Source organism: Cucumis melo, chromosome 10 (assembly GCF_025177605.1).
Source record: "Cucumis melo cultivar AY chromosome 10, USDA_Cmelo_AY_1.0, whole genome shotgun sequence".
Taxonomy (NCBI): Eukaryota; Viridiplantae; Streptophyta; class Magnoliopsida; order Cucurbitales; family Cucurbitaceae; genus Cucumis; species Cucumis melo.
The window spans coordinates 12,800,522-12,816,148 of NC_066866.1; the positions used below are offsets into that span (position 1 = coordinate 12,800,522).

General features: G+C 40.6%; 1 long non-coding RNA gene across 2 annotated transcripts; it reads left to right on the forward strand.

Moving 5' to 3' along the window:
• Nucleotides 1–5,904: 5,904 nt before the first annotated feature.
• LOC127151255 (uncharacterized) lies at nucleotides 5,905–14,851 on the forward strand. 2 transcript variants are annotated; one of them, XR_007824061.1, is made up of 3 exons: nucleotides 5,905–5,961; nucleotides 6,036–6,084; nucleotides 14,542–14,851. It is a non-coding gene; the product is annotated as an uncharacterized LOC127151255 (long non-coding RNA). The 2 variants fall into 2 exon arrangements; XR_007824060.1 differs by lacking the exon at nucleotides 6,036–6,084 and adding an exon at nucleotides 13,556–13,604.
• The last annotated feature ends 776 nt before the right edge of the window (nucleotides 14,852–15,627 follow it).

The following is a 15,627-nucleotide window of genomic DNA, read 5'->3' on the forward strand; positions in this document are numbered from 1 at the left end:
TAGACAAAGTTAACAGAACACCCTATCCATAGCATGTAGCATAACATAACATCATAACATGGCATGAGTATTAATCTTAACGTCCTTAATCATGTGATTAATATATCATGCATTAACAATCATCAACAGTCATCAACAACATACTACCGGTCATTAACATAACATCAGTCATCATCATCAATCATCAACATAATAATCTCAGTCATCGTCATCAACATCAACTATCATCATAATCTCAGTATAATCATTATCATCGAATTATGCATTTTAGCTACCATCAATGCATAATCATAATTACATGCGGTCTCTTGAATTCAGTTCGAAGGTCTAGTAGGAGAATCTCTTACCTGGAGATTTTAGCCAAACAAAGGTACTCCCTAGTTGACAGTAAAATTCTCCAATTAACTTGATCCTAATCATAAAAGGAACACTTAGTATCTTAATTAAATGAAATTGGCAATTGACTAACACCCAAAAATTCTCCCAAATTAACTTTCTAAAAATTGGGTTGAAACCAATTCAACCTTGATTGGGAAAAATCCAAGATTTAGATCTTAAAAAGTTTAGCCAATTGAACCTTTAAAGAAACCTCAAATAGATCCAAAATTAAATTAATAAAATATTAATTTAATTTCATTAGCTTACCAAGGTTACTCAGATGGAGGTTGGAAAATCCTCTTATCCTTGATGAAAAATTCATCACTTTAAATCCTCAAGCTTCCAAAGAGACCAATCTTAACTTTAACTGAGGCGGCGACAACAGAGGGTTATCTTAGAGAAGAAGATAAAGAACCTTTTTCTTTTTCCTTTATTTCCATCTTAAGCATTCTAATGCTATTTATAGACTCACATAATAACAATAATAATAATAATTATTATTTCCTTTTCCTTTTAGGATATATATATATATATATATATATATATATATATAATACCAAAAAAATATACATATATCTTTATTCCCATTATCTTTCCTAAATAAATGTCTTAATCTTAGGCATTTATAACCATTAGTAATAATAATAATACTTCTTTATTATTACTATTTTTCTCTCACCAAAATCTACAATAAATATATATTTATTTAAACCATTATTCTCTCTTATAAATAAATATATATCTTTTTCGTCCAATCAAATCAACCATCTCTCTCTTCATGAATTATTTTCTTTTCCAAATAAATATAATTATATTCCATAATATAATTAACTACACTTTTCCAAATTATTAATTAAATATATATATCCATATATATATACTCAATTAATTACAATTCCACCAAAACTAACTTTTCCCTCCAAAATCTCAAATTAACTTAAGTCCTCAATTAATTTAATCAATCAAATCTTTTCTAATAAATCACTTATAACTTCCAACATGAATTATCTTAACTCAACCATAACAACTTCACTCCATAAACAATATTTATCTTTCTATAGAATAATTAATTATCATCCACAATAATTAATTATTATTTACCTTTCTTCCAAAATAATTAATTATCTTCCACAATAATTAATTATTATTTATCTTCTCCAAAAATAATTAATTATCTTCCACAATAATTAATTATTATTTATCTTTCTCCAAAAATAATTATTAATTATCTTCCACAATAATTAATTATTATTTATCTTTCTCCAAAATAATTATTAATTATCTTCCACAATAATTAATTATTATTTATCTTTCTCCAAAATAATTATCCTTTTACAAATAATTATACTTTCCCAAAATATAATTATTTTACTTTTTCTCCCTTACCAAATATCTTTTCTCCAAAATACAATTACCTTTTCCTTAAATAGTTATATTTTAACAAATATAAATATCTTTTCCTTTAACATAATAATTATATGTATATAACTTTCAACATGAATTATCTTAACCCAACCATAGCAACTCCACTCCATAATCAAGATTTATCTTTCTACAGAATAATTAATTATTTCCCACAATAATTAATTATTATTTATCTTCCTCCAAAATAATTAATTATCTTCTACAATAATTAATTATTATTTATCTTTCTCCAAAATAATTATTAATTATCTTCCACAATAATTAATTATTATTTATCTTCTCCAAAGTAATTAATTATCCTTTTACAAATAATTATATTTTCCCAAAATATAATTATTTTACTTTTTCTCCTTTAACAAATATCCTTTCTCCAAAATACAACTATCTTTTCCTTAAATAATTATATTTCAATAAATATAATTATCTTTTCCTTTAACATAATAATTATATATATATATTTCCACGTATACATATAATTATCAAATCTCCAACAAACTTTCCACCCTACGATTTAATTAAATAACGTCCATAATTATTTAATTAAATTCAACTTCAACAACACTAAAAATCCACAACTTTACTTAATCCTCTTAACCTACCATTTAATAAAACTCAACAAACACCACGTGTCAAAACCTTTAATTAATTAAATATTCATCCAAGAAATATTTAATTAATTTTAATTTCCACATAAATCAAATAATTCTCATTAAATGGATTCAAAATAACGCCCAATAAATTAAATCTAGATAAACAAAATTAAGATAACTGACTCCAAAATTATCTAAATTTTTGGGGCGTTACAATCTTCCCTCCTTTAACAACTTTCGTCCTCGAAAGTTCTAATCTTTGAACAACTTGGGATACTTGGCTCTCACGTCTTAATTAATAACAAATTCTACCGAATTCCAAAATCTTTAATTAAATATACACACCCATGTATATATATTTAATTAATCCAACACAAAACAACCGAATATATTCCTTAACTTTGAAGTCCACTTAATGTAATACCCATAATAAGTTCCTTAAATTTATTGGGTGTTACAGTTTATGTTTCTTTTTTATAATCGCTAAAGAAATTAGTTCATTCTGATTAATACTATACTTTGGGAAATATAAGGCGTTGTCAATTTTCCAATCTTAGAAGAATTTGAAAAAGATCAGAAAAACAACATTCTGGAAAGCGGTAAAGGTAGATATATTTATAAAATTATTTACAATTTAATTTAGCATATAACCTAATATGCATTGTTATTTGATTTTATGTTATAGTGTCATTTACAAGTAGGTACTGTTGAATGTGGATATTATGTCATGAGGTACAATCGCGAAATCGTGAGGAAGGACACAAACATTATTACTGATGCGGTATGTTTTTAAACTATTTACATTGTAACGTTATAAATAGTATAATATGTGACTTTTTTTTAACAAAGTAGCTACTCGACTTTTTATGTTTTACAGATTGATACGAGAAACTCATACTCACAGCTTGAATTGGATGAAGTACGAGTAGAGTGGGCTGAATTTTTAACTTGGTACATATGATAGACACCTAGATATATGATCTTAATTTTGTAAATGGCTAACATATGAGAATGCCCATAACCTTTTTTGTGTAAATGTTTTGTTTGTAGCTATTATACTTATATACATATGACAATAAATGCAAGGGGATAAACTTTAGTTTTGGTAGACAACACGTGTTTTTTGTTATATAAGATAGCTATTATTATTTTTTATTTTGGAATAGGCCACATATAGGCAATTTTAGTTGGTCATATTTGGATTGGAAGTCTGTAATTGTTGATGACATTACAAAGAAGAATGAAATTATTGTTAGTTTACCATACTCAATTATTTGTCATTTTTTAGTTGTGTAACTACTGGTTGGAAAGGAATGTACCTAATGCAGAAAACAGAAAATGGAAAATTTGTATATTTAATATATTAATAAAAAATATACAAGTTAAATATATGTTAAGTATGTTATCTTATTTGAATTAAATATAATATTTTACTTGACGGTTTTCTAGTGTCAACTATACAATTTTACTTTACGTGTAAATAGTGTCAAGTATGGTCTCTTGAGGGTAGATTACTTGACGTCCATACAGTGTCAAGTAAACATTTACTTTGATAGTTTAGTCGTGTCAAGTAAAGGTATACTTGAGGTCTTTTTAGTGTCAAGTAAAGGTTTTGAGGGTAGATTACTTGACATCCATACAGTGTCAAGTAAACATTTACTTGACGGTTTATTACTGACAAGTAAAGGTATACTTGACGTATTTTTAGTGTCAAGTAAAGGTATACTTGATGATTTTTTAGTGTCAAGTAATCAGACTATACTTGACAGTCGATTACTTGACGCTTTTAAAACCGTCAAGTAAAGGTTTACTTGACACTGTATTAACGTTAAGTAATCTAATTTTTGTAGTAGTGAATAAAGATATAAATAAGAATAAGGAAGAAAAGAATTACATATAAATTTACTATGGGACTTGGACTTTATTAAATTTCAAGATCTTCATTGATATTTCAACTATAAGTACTTTTAGTACTTTAACAACATTTGGTATAAACCATTAAACATGACTCAAAAGAATACTTTGGACTCTCCTCACCTAGTTACTACATGCTATGTGAGCAAACATTGACCACTACAAAAATGACACGATCAAGGAGGGTTGGGAGGCGATCAAGGCTACAAGTTCAATGCTGGATGTCATTCGCTACCTGGGGGTGGAATAAAAGAAAACATTTGAAAGATTAGAACAAAACGTCTAGTGAATGGGATCTTTTATCAAAATGTAACGCTCTGAAAATTTAAGGTAAAATTTTCCTCGTTTTACGTAATGTGCAAGTTGATATAATAATAATATAATATTAATTATATTATTATTATTAATATTTATTTTATTTGTTATAATATTAATATTATAATTATTATTATTATTAATTAATATTATAGAAATATAATAAATTGTTATTTATTTAATATTAATATTATTAATATATTATTATTATTACTTTATTATTATTATTATTATTATTATTATTATTATTATTATTTTATTTTTTATTTTATTATTATTATTATTAATTTCTTAATTTAATATATAAATATATATATATATATATATATATATTTAAAAAAAAAAAAAGGGAGAGGGAGAAACCCTAAAGGAGACGCGCGCCGTTCCCCCCCCCCCCCCTCCTCGAAAATTTTCTTCTTCTTCGGTCGTCTTCCTCAAGCCACGCCGCGCCTCACCGTTTTCGCTTCCATCTCCGTCTCCGCCACCATCTCTCGTCCTTACCATCACCATCCTCTCTGTCTCCGTCCTCTGCCCCTATCTCCATCTCCGTCGGTGTGCGTAGCCTCGCCGGACATTCGCCGCAGCCACCATCCGCAAGCCGCAACCCGTCTCTTCGTCGTCGTCCGTCGAATCCCAGCCAACGCCACCGCCGTTCGTCGCCGCTCCACGAAGCAGCCACCCGCATCCCTCGTGTGTCGTCCGCGATTCGCCGCCGCCGTCGTTCGCCGGGAGAAAGAAGTCTCAGAACCGTGCTGCCCGTTTCGCCCAACCCGACCCGGTTCCAAGCTGACCCGACCCGAACCCGTTTCCAGTCCGAGCCGTACCCGAGCCGCCATCCTTGTCCGAGCCGAGCCCTAAGCCAAGCGAGCCGCGAGCCGAGCCGCGAGCCGAACCAAGCCGAGCCGCGAGCCGAGTGAGCCGAGCCGCGAGCCGAGCCGCGAGCCGAACCAAGCCGAGCCGCGAGCCGAACCAAGCCGAGCCGCGAGCCGAGTGAGCCGAGCCGCGAGCCGAACCAAGCCGAGCCGTGAGCCGAGTAAGCCGAGCCGCGAGCTGAACCAAGCCGAGCCGCGAGCCGAGCCGAGCCGAGCCGAGCCGAGCCGAGCCGAGCTGAGCCGAGCCGAGCCGAGCCACCTAAGCCTTCTTTCCTCCACTTCGGTTCACGGTGAGTCTTCGGTAAGGGTTGTTTTGATGAATTCCCTAATGTTACCTCGTCCAATTCGAGTTTGAATGTTGGATTAAGATGTGGCCCTACTTTTCTCCCTTGAAGGTAGTACAGAGTTGACGCTTAAGTTCTCGGGTTCCGCGGCAGACCTGGTTGGAGATAGTTTCCTTTCCTTGAGTAAGTCAACGGATAACCTTTTTAAAACAACTGCTACTAACGTCATCAACTAAAACCGTTGTGTTTTCGTTTAGGTTGATCTGTTGAGCGTGGATTCAATCGAGAGGCATAACCGAGTATCAGGTAAGGGTTTTTCTACTACTGGACCCCGAGTCCAGGCTGAAAACGTAGTAATTCACAGGGAATTACACGTTAGTGACTGTACTGAATAACTGTATGCGTGTTGGCTGTTAAGTACTGATATTATATTCTGTCTGATGTAAATATACTGTGACTGATAATTGTGGATTGAGATTTTATGTTGATGGACCTTGAAGTTATGGTTCAGTATGTAGTAAACACCGGTCTGGATGTGGTTCATGGAATTTTGACGGGGATGGACCGTGAGTCCGGTTTTGGTTGGTTAGTCGATTGGACCTAGGGTTTTCCCTATTGGTGTGCGAATCGGTAATGCATATAGCAACTGAGGGTGTAGATGTTTAAACTTATACTATCTGACTGATAAAGCCTATGGCGGGACTGTGATATGAATGCCGTTGGGATGTGATTGATGTAGACAGTTTAGTTTGGACTGAGGGGTAACGGTTAGCTTCATCTATGGGGTAGTGTGCCTTACGGATATGTGCATCCTTCGGGAGCACTAGACTGATATGTGCATCCTTCGGGAGCACAAGACGGATATGTGCATCCTTCGGGAGCACTAGACTGAGATGTGCGTCCTTCGGGAGCACAAGACTGATATGTGTATCCTTCGGGAGCACTAGACTGATATGTGCGTCCTTCGGGAGCACTAGACTGATATGTGCATCCTTCGAGAGCACTAGACTGATAAGTGCATCCTTCGGGAGCACTAGACTGATATGTAGGGTACCCCCGAATAGGAAGTTAACTGTTGTCCCCTAACGGGCCCAGTAGTGGGTCCCTTACTGGGTATGTTTATACTCACCCTTTCTCTTCTTTAACTTTTCAGGTAGAGGTACAGCGAGGGGCAATCCGACGAGAGGCAGGAAGGATGCGTGAAGGCCATATGGACGCGTCTGGTTTTCTTAATCGCTTCCGCTATGCATTTTGTCAGCATATTTTGACTTGTGATTTTGAACTGGTGCCTTGATATTTTTATTTTGTGACTTTCTTGATTTATTTAAAATAGGGCCCGAAACTGTCTTTTGTAAGGTTTCTAATGTTTCAATGAATCGTAACTGGTCTGTTTTAAATTTTATGTTGAATGGTCGAGTTTTGGTATTTGGTAGTGACCTCAGCTTAGTCCGGAAAGTTGGGTCGTTACAGTTGGTATCAGAGCCTATGTTTTAGGTTCTGTAGACTGACTTATAATGTGAGTCTGTGTTTTGTGTCCTTATGGCTGAAACGATCCTTGCCGCTCGTCAGGTACGCTCTCATGAAAGTATATGTATAACTCTACATGCATTACCTTACCTAAGTTAAACTGCAAAATTCAATTACCATTTATGACTAAAGGAATCGTTTGGTGGTTGTTAGGAAAATGCCACCAAGGAGAGGTGCACGTAGGGGTGGCCGAGGAGGCCGAGGAAGGGGAGCAGGACGCGTTCAGCCTGAGGTGCAGCCTGTAGCCCAAGCCCCTGACCCGGCTGCGCCAGTTACTCATGCGGACCTAGCCGCCATGGAGCAGAGGTTTAGAGATATGATTATGCAGATGCGGGAGCAGCAGAAGCCTGCCTCGCCAACTCCGGCGCCAGCTCCAGCGCCAGCTCCAGCACGAGTTCCTGCTCCAGCTCCGGCTCCAGTACCAGTTGCGCCCTAGTTTGTGCCGGATCAGTTGTCGGCAGAGGCTAAACATCTGAGGGATTTCAGGAAGTATAATCCCACGACGTTCGATGGGTCTTTGGAGGACCCCACCAGGGCTCAGATGTGGTTATCGTCCTTAGAAACCATATTCCGTTACATGAAATGCCCTGAGGATCAGAAGGTTCAGTGTGCTGTTTTTATGTTGACTGACAGAGGTACTGCATGGTAGGAGACCACAGAGAGGATGCTAGGTGGTGATGTGAGTCAGATCACGTGGCAGCAGTTCAAGGAGAGTTTCTATGCGAAATTCTTCTCCGCCAGTTTGAGAGATGCCAAGCGGCAAGAGTTTCTGAACTTAGAGCAGGGTGACATGACCGTGGAGCAGTACGATGCGGAGTTTGACATGTTATCCCGCTTCGCTCCCGAGATGATAGCGACCGAGGCGGCCAGAGCTGATAAGTTTGTTAGAGGCCACAGACTGGACATTCAGGGTTTGGTCCGAGCTTTCAGACCCGCTACTCATGCCGATGCACTGCGCCTGGCAGTGGATCTCAGTTTACAGGAGAGGGCCAACTCGTCTAAGACCGCTGGTAGAGGTTCGACATTGGGACAGAAGAGGAAGGCTGAACAGCAGCCTGTTCCAGTGCCACAGCGGAAATTCAGACCAGGTGGTGAGTTTCGCAGCTTCCAGCAGAAACCTTTTGAGGCAGGGGAGGCTGCCAGAGGAAAGCCGTTGTGTACCACTTGTGGGAAGCACCATCTGGGCCGTTGCTTATTCGGGACCAGGACCTGCTTTAAGTGCAGGCAAGAGGGTCATACAGCTGATAGATGCCCGTTGAGAGTCACGGGGATCGCGCAGAATCAGGGAGCAGGTGCTCCACATCAGGGTAGAGTCTTTGCTACCAACAGGACTGAGGCTGAGAAGGCAGGCACAGTAGTGACAGGTACGCTCCCAGTGTTGGGACATTACGCCTTAGTTTTGTTTGATTCGGGTTCGTCGCATTCTTTTATCTCTTCCGCATTTGTGTCGCATGCCCGCCTAGAGGTAGAGCCCTTACACCATGTTCTATCAGTATCTACTCCTTCCGGGGAATGTATGTTGTCGAAAGAAAAGGTGAAGGCATGCCAGATTGAGATATCAGGCCGTGTGATTGAAGTAACGCTGATAGTTCTGGATATGCTGGACTTTGATGTAATCCTGGGTATGGATTGGTTGGCCGCTAACCACGCCAGTATAGATTGTTCACGTAAGGAGGTAACGTTTAACCCTCCCTCGATGGCCAGTTTTAAATTTAAGGGAGGAGGGTCAAAGTCGTTGCCTCAGGTAATCTCAGCCATCAGGGCCAGTAAACTGCTCAGTCAGGGTACTTGGGGTATCTTAGCGAGTGTGGTGGATACTAGAGAGGCGGATGTATCCCTGTCGTCAGAACCGGTGGTGAGGGACTATCCGGACGTTTTTCCTGAGGAACTTCCAGGGTTACCTCCGCACAGGGAGGTTGAGTTTGCCATAGAGTTGGAGCCGGGCACGGTCCCTATATCCAGAGCCCCTTACAGAATGGCCCCCGCAAAACTGAAAGAACTGAAGGTACAGTTACAGGAATTGCTTGATAAGGGATTCATTCGACCGAGCGTGTCACCTTGGGGTGCGCCAGTCTTATTCGTTAAGAAGAAGGACGGATCGATGCGTCTGTGCATTGACTATAGGGAGTTGAACAAAGTAACCGTAAAGAACAGATATCCCTTGCCCAGGATTGACGATCTATTTGACCAGTTACAGGGAGCCACAGTGTTCTCTAAGATTGATCTTCGGTCGGGATACCATCAGCTGAGAATTAAGAATGAGGATGTACCAAAGACAGCATTTCGTTCCAGATATGGACACTACGAGTTTATTGTGATGTCTTTTGGTTTGACGAATGCTCCGGCAGTGTTTATGGACTTGATGAACAGAGTGTTTAGGGAGTTCCTAGATACTTTTGTGATTGTGTTTATCGACGATATCTTGATATACTCCAAGACGGAGGCCGAACACGAGGAGCATTTACGTATGGTTTTGCAAACACTTCGGGATAATAAGTTGTATGCAAAGTTCTCGAAATGCGAGTTTTGGCTGAAGCAGGTGACCTTTCTGGGCCACGTGGTTTCTAAGGATGGAGTCTCTGTGGATCCAGCTAAGATAGAGGCAGTCACCGGTTGGACCCGACCTTCCACAGTCAGTGAGGTTCGTAGCTTTCTGGGTTTAGCAGGCTATTATCGACGGTTTGTGGAGAACTTTTCCCGTATAGCTACTCCTCTTACTCAGTTGACCAGAAAGGGAGCTCCTTTTGTTTGGAGCAAGGCATGTGAGGACAGTTTCCAGACCCTGAAACAGAAGCTAGTTACCGCGCCGGTTCTTACGGTACCTGATGGTTCTGGCAGTTTCGTGATTTATAGTGATGCTTCCAAGAAGGGTCTGGGTTGTGTTTTGATGCAGCAGGGTAAGGTGGTCGCTTATGCGTCTCGTCAGTTGAAGAGTCATGAGCAGAACTACCCTACACATGATCTAGAGTTGGCAGCAGTGGTTTTTGCTTTGAAAATATGGAGGCATTATTTATACGGTGAAAAGATACAGATATTCACAGATCATAAGAGCTTGAAATACTTCTTTACTCAGAAAGAATTGAATATGAGACAGCGAAGGTGGCTTGAGTTAGTGAAGGATTACGATTGTGAGATACTGTATCATCCAGGCAAGGCAAATGTGGTAGCGGACGCTCTTAGTAGGAAGGTATCACATTCAGCAGCACTTATTACCCGGCAGGCCCCATTGCATCGGGATCTCGAGCGGGCTGAGATTGCAGTGTCAGTGGGGGCAGTTACTATGCAGTTAGCCCAGTTGACGGTACAGCCGACCTTGAGGCAGAGGATCATTGATGCTCATAGTAACGATCCTTATCTGGTTGAGAAACGTGGCCTAGCAGAGGCAGGGCAAACGGCTGAGTTCTCGTTATCCTCTGATGGTGGACTGTTGTTTGAGAGACGCCTCTGTGTTCCGTCAGATAGTGCGGTTAAGACAGAATTATTATCTGAGGCGCACAGTTCCCCATTTTCCATGCACCCAGGTAGTACGAAGATGTATCAGGACTTAAAGCGGGTTTATTGGTGGCGTAACATGAAGAGAGAAGTAGCAGAATTTGTTAGTAAATGCTTGGTGTGTCAGCAGGTTAAGGCACCAAGGCAGAAACCAGCGGGTTTATTACAACCCTTGAGCATACCGGAATGGAAGTGGGAGAACGTATCCATGGATTTCATTACCGGGCTACCGAGAACTCTGAGGGGATTTACAGTGATCTGGGTTGTGGTGGACAGACTTACTAAATCAGCGCACTTTGTTCCGGGTAAATCCACCTATACTGCTAGTAAGTGGGCACAGTTGTACATGTCTGAGATAGTGAGATTGCACGGAGTGCCAGTGTCGATTGTTTCTGACAGAGATGCCCGTTTCACTTCCAAATTTTGGAAGGGTTTGCAGACTGCTATGGGCACGAGATTGGACTTTAGTACGGCTTTCCATCCACAGACTGACGGTCAGACTGAGCGTCTGAACCAGGTTTTAGAGGATATGTTGCGAGCGTGTGCATTGGAATTTCCAGGTAGCTGGGACTCCCACTTACATTTGATGGAATTTGCTTATAATAACAGTTATCAGGCTACTATTGGCATGGCACCGTTTGAGGCCCTGTACGGCAAATGTTGTAGATCCCCGGTTTGCTGGGATGAGGTAGGTGAGCAGAGATTGATGGGTCCTGAGTTAGTTCAGTCTACTAATGAAGCGATTCAGAAGATTAGATCACGCATGCATACCGCTCAGAGTAGACAGAAGAGTTATGCAGATGTGAGGCGGAAGGACCTTGAGTTTGAGATAGGGGATAAGGTGTTCTCAAAGGTAGCACCTATGAAAGGTGTCTTGCGTTTTGAAAGGAGGGGAAAGTTGAGTCCCCGTTTTGTTGGGCCGTTTGAGATTCTGGAGCGGATTGGCCCTATAGCTTATCGCTTGGCGTTACCTCCATCACTCTCGACAGTTCATGATGTGTTTCACGTTTCTATGTTGAGGAAGTACGTGTCAGATCCATCCCACGTAGTGGATTACGAGCCACTAGAGATTGATGAAAACTTGAGCTATGTTGAACAACCTGTTGAGGTGCTTGCTAGAGAGGTGAAGACGTTGAGAAATAAACAAATTCCTCTAGTTAAAGTCTTATGGCGGAATCACCGGGTAGAAGAGGCTACATGGGAGCGTGAAGACGACATGAGATCCCGTTATCCCGAACTATTCGAGAAGTAAACTTTCGAGGACGAAAGTTCCCCAAGGAGGGAAGAATGTAACGCTCCGAAAATTTAAGGTAAAATTTTCCTCGTTTTACGTAATGTGCAAGTTGATATAATAATAATATAATATTAATTATATTATTATTATTAATATTTATTTTATTTGTTATAATATTAATATTATAATTATTATTATTATTAATTAATATTATAGAAATATAATAAATTGTTATTTATTTAATATTAATATTATTAATATATTATTATTATTACTTTATTATTATTATTATTATTATTATTATTATTATTTTATTTTTTATTTTATTATTATTATTATTAATTTCTTAATTTAATATATAAATATATATATATATATATATATATATATATATATATATATTTTAAAAAAAAAAAGGGAGAGGGAGAAACCCTAAAGGAGACGCGCGTCGTTCCCCCCCCCCCTCCTCCAAAATTTTCTTCTTCTTCGGTCGTCTTCCTCAAGCCACGCCGCGCCTCACCGTTTTCGCTTCCATCTCCGTCTCCGCCACCATCTCTCGTCCTTACCATCACCATCCTCTCTGTCTCCGTCCTCTGCCCCTATCTCCATCTCCGTCGGTGTGCGTAGCCTCGCCGGACATTCGCCGCAGCCACCATCCGCAAGCCGGAACCCGTCTCTTCGTCGTCGTCCGTCGAATCCCAGCCAACGCCACCGCCGTTCGTCGCCGCTCCACGAAGCAGCCACCCGCATCCCTCGTGTGTCGTCCGCGATTCGCCGCCGCCGTCGTTCGCCGGGAGAAAGAAGTCTCAGAACCGTGCTGCCCGTTTCGCCCAACCCGACCCGGTTCCAAGCTGACCCGACCCGAACCCGTTTCCAGTCCGAGCCGTACCCGAGCCGCCATCCTTGTCCGAGCCGAGCCCTAAGCCGAGCGAGCCGCGAGCCGAGCCGCGAGCCGAACCAAGCCGAGCCACGAGCCGAGTGAGCCGAGCCGCGAGCCGAGCCGCGAGCCGAACCAAGCCGAGCCGCGAGCCGAACCAAGCCGAGCCGCGAGCCGAGTGAGCCGAGCCGCGAGCCGAACCAAGCCGAGCCGTGAGCCGAGTAAGCCGAGCCGCGAGCTGAACCAAGCCGAGCCGCGAGCCGAGTGAGCCGAGCCGCGAGCCGAACCAAGCCGAGCCGAGCCGAGCCGAGCCGAGCCGAGCCGAGCCGAGCCGAGCCGAGCTGAGCCGAGCCGAGCCGAGCCACCTAAGCCTTCTTTCCTCCACTTCGGTTCACGGTGAGTCTTCGGTAAGGGTTGTTTTGATGAATTCCCTAATGTTACCTCGTCCGATTCGAGTTTGAATGTTGGATTAAGATGTGGCCCTACTTTTCTCCCTTGAAGGTAGTACAGAGTTGACGCTTAAGTTCTCGGGTTCCGCGGTAGACCTGGTTGGAGATAGTTTCCTTTCCTTGAGTAAGTCAACGGATAACCTTTTTAAAACAACTGCTACTAACGTCATCAACTAAAACCGTTGTGTTTTCGTTTAGGTTGATCTGTTGAGCGTGGATTCAATCGAGAGGCATAACCGAGTATCAGGTAAGGGTTTTTCTACTACTGGACCCCGAGTCCAGGCTGAAAACGTAGTAATTCACAGGGAATTACACGTTAGTGACTGTACTGAATAACTGTATGCGTGTTGGCTGTTAAGTACTGATATTATATTCTGTCTGATGTAAATATACTGTGACTGATAATTGTGGATTGAGATTTTATGTTGATGGACCTTGAAGTTATGGTTCAGTATGTAGTAAACACCGGTCTGGATGTGGTTCATGGAATTTGGACGGGGATGGACCGTGAGTCCGGTTTTGGTTGGTTAGTCGATTGGACCTAGGGTTTTCCCTATTGGTGTGCGAATCGGTAATGCATATAGCAACTGAGGGTGTAGATGTTTAAACTTATACTATCTGACTGATAAAGCCTATGGCGGGACTGTGATATGAATGCCGTTGGGATGTGATTGATGTAGACAGTTTAGTTTGGACTGAGGGGTAACGGTTAGCTTCATCTATGGGGTAGTGTGCCTTACGGATATGTGCATCCTTCGGGAGCACTAGACTGATATGTGCATCCTTCGGGAGCACAAGACTGATATGTGCATCCTTCGGGAGCACTAGACTGAGATGTGCGTCCTTCGGGAGCACAAGACTGATATGTGTATCCTTCGGGAGCACTAGACTGATATGTGCGTCCTTCGGGAGCACTAGACTGATATGTGCGTCCTTCGGGAGCACTAGACTGATATGTGCGTCCTTCGGGAGCACTAGACTGATATGTGCGTCCTTCGGGAGCACTAGACTGATATGTGCATCCTTCGGGAGCACTAGACTGATAAGTGCATCCTTCGGGAGCACTAGACTGATATGTAGGGTACCCCCGAATAGGAAGTTAACTGTTGTCCCCTAACGGGCCCAGTAGTGGGTCCCTTACTGGGTATGTTTATACTCACCCTTTCTCTTTTTTAACTTTTCAGGTAGAGGTACAGCGAGGGGCAGACCGACGAGAGGCAGGAAGGATGCGTGAAGGCCATATGGACGCGTCTGGTTTTCTTAATCGCTTCCGCTATGTATTTTGTCAGCATATTTTGACTTGTGATTTTGAACTGGTGCCTTGATATTTTTATTTTGTGACTTTCTTGATTTATTTAAAATAGGGCCCGAAACTGTCTTTTGTAAGGTTTCTAATGTTTCAATGAATCGTAACTGGTCTGTTTTAAATTTTATGTTGAATGGTCGAGTTTTGGTATTTGGTAGTGACCTCAGCTTAGTCCGGAAAGTTGGGTCGTTACACAAAACCTCTGACAAAATAAGTTTACCTTAACAAAACATGGACATTTTGTCAAATCAACCGATATAAATGCCATGTGAGTCAATCATTATATTTTTGGAGTTTAAAACACTCATTACAAGGCATTAAGTATTTTTTAAAATTTACATTTTCTCAATAATTCACAAATCTCAAGAGAGGACGACTTCTTTTACTCATCACAATTCATGTGGAAAATCGTGTCTTTTAATTCCTTCGCCGTAAATCTTATCACGTTGTATGCCTCTCGCATACCATACATTCATCTCGCAGAACCATTTTGCATGTTCAATTATGTCTTTTCGCCATCTATAAAAGCATATTCTTCTTCTTCTCCAGTCAGTCTGTAAGTGAATGCTTAAGGAGAGGTTGGAGAAAGATTCGACCATTCTCGTTTCCCCTAACTTGTAATATATTTCACATTCTTTACTTCCCATTTGTATATTTGATTATAATGTATGTGTTCATATTGTCAAGTGGCCTAAAGCGTACATTCTTTAATACACTGTACTTTGATCCACTTCCAATCTAACATTCATTTACTACTCATTTGTCAATGTTTTATGAGTAGCTTAGGTTTGTGATAAGTTCTTGATAAATAGTTTAACTTATCAGGTATATCGTGTTAGTTGAGATATAATCATCGCATTGCCAGCGCTTGTCTCTAATTACTCAAAAGAGTAAGTGGCAAGGACATGGCTAACGTGCGCAAGGAGGAGTTTGGAGACAAACTCTACCTTAACAAGATAACTTC